Here is a 5,090-nt window from a genome sequence, read left to right on the forward strand (position 1 = left end):
GAGAATGATTATAAGTGTCAAGTATATACGTCTTACTTCTTTTTTTCTTCTCTCTCTCTCTCTTTCTTTTCCTTTTTCTTTCTCTCTAGTATATACACGCCATCGATCCTGATCTCGTTCGGTTCGCGGAGGTGTAAAATCATGACGCACGTCCTGGACCGGTTTTAAAACGTCGACGCGCGTGCCTTTCGTTTTGTTATCCAATATAACAGTCGTACGAGTACCACCATGAAAATAACCATCGCACTAAGGTTTTCTAAATTTTAGAGATCAATATTTAAAATAAATAAAGTACACACACTACTCTACTTATCTATTTACAAATTGTTCGAAGATCTTTATCGTACCCCCCGGTATAACGCGATGGATGGGGTGGGGTGGGGGATTCTCTGATGCAAATGCAAGCTAGCTAAGCATAGGATCGATCGAAGTTTGATTTAGAATTGAATGCGCGTAAATCAATGGGGTTTCTAGTTTGTTCGCGAGTGCAACAACACCCGTCACAACTGTGTAATGCACCAATCCCATGTTAAAAGCAACGCATACACAGAAAGTGAGGAGAAAGCCGACAATGGATACGTGTACAGGATTAAATTGATAATAGTTAGCCTCGAGGGAGAGTTGGACCGCGAGCTATTTTGATTTTTCTATTAAGGAGAGCTAGGTATTATATTATCTAGGTGGAAAAAATACAATGTAGCAGACAATCGTTCTCGCCCACGCCTAACATGTAAGCGACAACGGTGACGACGAATTGCGATTCGCCACGACAACGATTGGTCCCTATTCCTCACCCCACCTCACCTCGCAACCTCAGTATTTCCATGGTGCATTGTTCGTTTAGAATGCTTAACAATAAGTGACGAAACTCACGGATGCCACGTAGAAACCTGACATACGAGCTACTATACGGGATCTACTTGTTCAATAATTTCTATGAAATAAACCAACAACTCGACGTGTTTAGCACGAATGGCTAACACGAGAATATCTTAACTTACGAACCTATGTCAACTACCAACGCTCATTGCACTACTCCCTCTCTTTTTCTTTTTCCTTTTTTTTGAAGTTATTTATATGGGGAATACATAAAGATGTGTGTACTTCGGATTGGGGGACGAAAAAAAAAAGAAGGAAGAAAAAAAGAAGCATAGGCATGTTATAAAAGGTCCGATTTGTAAACAAAAATTGATATGGTCGATTATTATCGAACGGTACGAGGAAGATCACGCGAAATTCTAGTGCGTGGAAATTCGCGATCGTAATCATTATAATGAAGAATATTCGCAAAGTCGTTGGTTCAATACGGCTAAGAGTCAAGTCAAGTCGAGTCAAGTCAAGTCAAGTCCATGGGGGCTTTAAGGAATTTTCTCAGAGGCTAAAGAACGATTTTCGCGTGCGTAAAGATAATGTTTTTGTATAAGAAAGTAGGTATTTACGAGAGAACCCGCTCGCATCCCCGTGTCTCGGATAATTTGCGACTATGCCCGGTGGCGTTGGTTGGTCGTTCGTGAAAAGGTATGAAAGGAGGAACGACCCGTATCGAAAGAGAGTCACGTAGAGATCCACCGTCGAAAGGTAGGGCTATAACGTACCTGAAACACGCGTTTACCATCACTTTATTGTTGTAACACGAGCGAATACTGAATATGCAAATGAACTTACTGTCACGTTGGAGTACTTTTCGTCCGATTTTTCATACTCACGCGTGTGTACGTTTAAATTCTATCGGTTATCATAATCGATATTTTTATTAATCAAATAAACTTTGTTTATTATTATTTTGTTTTTCAATAATAATATACGACAAGATGAAAGAATAATCAAAATTAATAGAACAATCATGCGTTTGATAAAAATATTTTTTTGCAAATTTTTATACCTCGTACAAAAGGGAGAAAGAAAAAGGAGAGAAAGAGAGAAAAGATAAAAAATAGGAAGTCTAATAAGCATTACCATGAAGGTAATCGATCGAGAGAAAATAATATATCAAAAATGTAGCTACCGGAGGTCTGATCTCAATGAGGCCCGGAGGGTGCTCGATATAAGATAGGTACGCATCAACTTACGGTGTATCATCAGTCCGGTAGACGAGTTGGTATAGAAGGTAAGAGAAGTTCGTTAAATCACCGATACCTATAGGGTGTTTCAAAAATATTACAAAGTTCGTTAGGTTGAACCAATCAATTTTAATTGTTTTCTATAACATTAGTTGAAATATCGATGAGTGTTAGAATAAAAAAATAGAAACATTTAATTATCAGAAAAATACAAAATATATGTTGTTCAATTAATGAATAAATTGGAAAATATTGTATTACTCGTAGTACCCTGTATACATGGGAATCATGGTTACGCACACGTGTGTTCATTGGCACACGCACGAACAAGGACTTACGCCAAAAGTAACTGACGAAGAAGAAAGACGAGGTGATTATCTTTCTCTGCTCGGTCGAAGCCAATAGATAGGCAGGCAGGAAAGCAACCAGGCAGGGTAATGCCGAGCGATTTTGAGAACGTGACGCGCGTGTCTGAGCGCAGAAGGCGCGTGGTATCTCTTGCGATAATTTCCTTCTTGCCTTCTGCTATACGAATCTTCTTCTTCTTCTTCCTTTTACTTTCTCGTTCATTCTATATACGTGTGTATACCTATACCTATAGATATGTAATAGATTACAATACGTAAGATTCGCGTACTACCGGAAGGCTTCTTTTATTTCAACCAACAAATTTCTATACGATCGGATAAATCTTTTCATTTCTTTTCATTTCTTTTGTTTCAATTGCTATACCGAGCTGAAAACATTAGTTCTCTTTCGATTACTAAAGTAAAGAAATGCTGGGAATACAACTTGAGAACACTGTGTGCTGTTTTGACTCAAAGATTTCAGTTAGTTTCCAAGCCCAGACAAAAGGGTTACAGGGTGAAACTAGTAACCTACCCTCGGTAAAAACAATTAAAACTATAACCAGACGAAATTATAATAAAAAGAAGAAGATATTTAACTTCTTTTTCTCGAATTTTAGACAACGACAATAAAATAAGAAAGTAAGAAAATGGAAGGTAAGTTTGTACAAAAATTGTAATCTCTGAGAGAAAAGTTCTACTTGAGAGAGACAGTGTAAAAAAAGTGTCTGAGAGCAAAGAGAAAGAAGAGTAGGAGATAAGGAGAGAGATGAGAAGGGAAAGAGTGTGTGAGAGAGAGAGAGAGAGAGAGAGAGCGGTTTATACTGATAAACATGTGTAGCTTTTAGCGAGGCATCCCGAAGATGGTATCTCTCGTAAAATATGCCCCTGGGAGACAATATTAACTGCTACGCGCTTCTGCAGGTATCTTTGCCACGCAACCCCTCGGTCCTTAGCACCCAAAAGAGGGTTCCACCCTAATGAACTATAGACTCGCAAGAACGCGCAAAATCTTGCCAAATGCCTCCTCGCCCTTTCCACTTTTATTCCCCCATCTCTCTCTTTCTCTCTCTTTCTCTTTCCCCTATCATTTTCTTTCTTTCTTTTCCGTACCACTGAGTTATCGCCCGTCCAAATCCTTCGCGGCTCCGCGACGGTAATTAAGCGAGTTTAATTATTGTTATTCCTTGCACGCGGGTGGCGATCTTGCAGTCGCTTTATGACCATGCACCTTCCTTCCTTCCTTCCTTCCTTTGACCTTTCCCTTTAACGTTAATGACCGTCGGTACTCACTGCCCTTCGAGACAGACCGAAAGAAAAAAACCTACACGCGAAGAAAAAATCAAGAGGAGTAAACTCGGACCCTCCCTCGAATTAATTCTTCGCGAAGTTTAACCTCGAAAGAAATCCCATCCGATATCGAAACGAGGGATATTATTTTCGATTATTTATAAGAACAACTTTTTTTAATTAAATAAATAATGAGATGTGAATTATTTTAATACTCGTTAAGTTCTAATTCTTTTAGTATGTATCTTACTACTACTTGTAAAAATTCACTTTTTCTACTAGTCAGTTGTTTTTTTTTGATTCTTTTTATCCTATTTTTTCGTGTTTTCGTCATTTCTTTGGATACTTTGTTTTATTAAAGTCGGTTAAAATTATCCAACGAAAAGCGGGATACTTCGGGCACATTAATAAACACCGTATCAAGGTCTCATCTATGGAATCTCCGGTACGTAACAATGACGTACGGACCTGTTATAGCTTACTGATGTCATTGCACGGCGCCGCCATAACTTCAAGTTCTTTCACTCCCTCTCCCCATACTTTTTTTTCTTCTTTTCTTTTTCTTCTTCTTCTTTCCTTTTCTTCCCTTGAGAACTTCAGAATGTTCATTCTCGCCCCTTTGGCAAAGAGAGAAAGAGAATGCCAAGCGATTATGCGTGCTGATACCGGTCCGGTAGCGCGGCAAGGACTCTCCTGAACTTTCAAGCATGAAAAAACCGAAAAAGCGTCCATTGTCGTTCACCGGCAGCGCGCAGCCTCCGTTGGTCAAACCACACTGAGAAAATCAAAGAGAATTAATCGGTCTCGGGGATTCTTTGCTTGTAAAAATACAAATAAAAATATATAAATAAAAAGAGAGAGAGAGAGAGAGAGAAAAGGGAAAGAGAAAATGAGTGCCGAAAGGATTCGTGTACCTTATCTGACCGTTCACCGTTACGACGTGAATTTTTGTATCGGTTAATGGGATAATATTGTGTTAGTTTTACACGAGTTTAACAATACTTGTATTTCTCGATAAAAGATCTTTCACGAATGTTTATTATCGCGTCTAACAACAACAATAATACAAAATAATTACGATATCATTGCAATATTATATTATACCAATTCTATTCTCTTATCAACGCGTAATTTTAAACAAAAATATTATCGAAGTATAATATTTATCTAATAAAAAAAAAGGACATTCCGATATGAATTATTATCCGACTAATACCAAGAAAGAATATAAGGAATTCGAAGTATCCTTCGTTCTTACTTAAGCGTCCCACGCGTTTCCACGAAAATCTCATTTCCCATGGGTTAAAGAAACAAAAAAAAGGGAAAAAAAAACACACAGCAAGAAAACGATGGCTGAGAGCTTGCTTAGCTTGAGCGAAGTGGATAATATTAG

The 5,090-nt window shown here is 38.3% G+C and overlaps 1 long non-coding RNA gene across 1 annotated transcript; it reads right to left on the reverse strand.

Annotated features, from left to right (window-relative positions):
• Positions 1 to 3,659: 3,659 nt before the first annotated feature.
• Positions 3,660 to 4,466, reverse strand: LOC122518710. The gene is made up of 2 exons (XR_006304127.1): positions 4,166 to 4,466; positions 3,660 to 3,731 (listed from the first exon to the last, which is right to left on the reverse strand). It is a non-coding gene; the product is annotated as an uncharacterized LOC122518710 (long non-coding RNA).
• Positions 4,467 to 5,090: the final 624 nt, after the last annotated feature.

The sequence above is a fragment of the Polistes fuscatus genome, unplaced genomic scaffold, assembly GCF_010416935.1.
Source record: "Polistes fuscatus isolate 324 unplaced genomic scaffold, CU_Pfus_HIC Scaffold26, whole genome shotgun sequence".
Taxonomy (NCBI): Eukaryota; Metazoa; Arthropoda; class Insecta; order Hymenoptera; family Vespidae; genus Polistes; species Polistes fuscatus.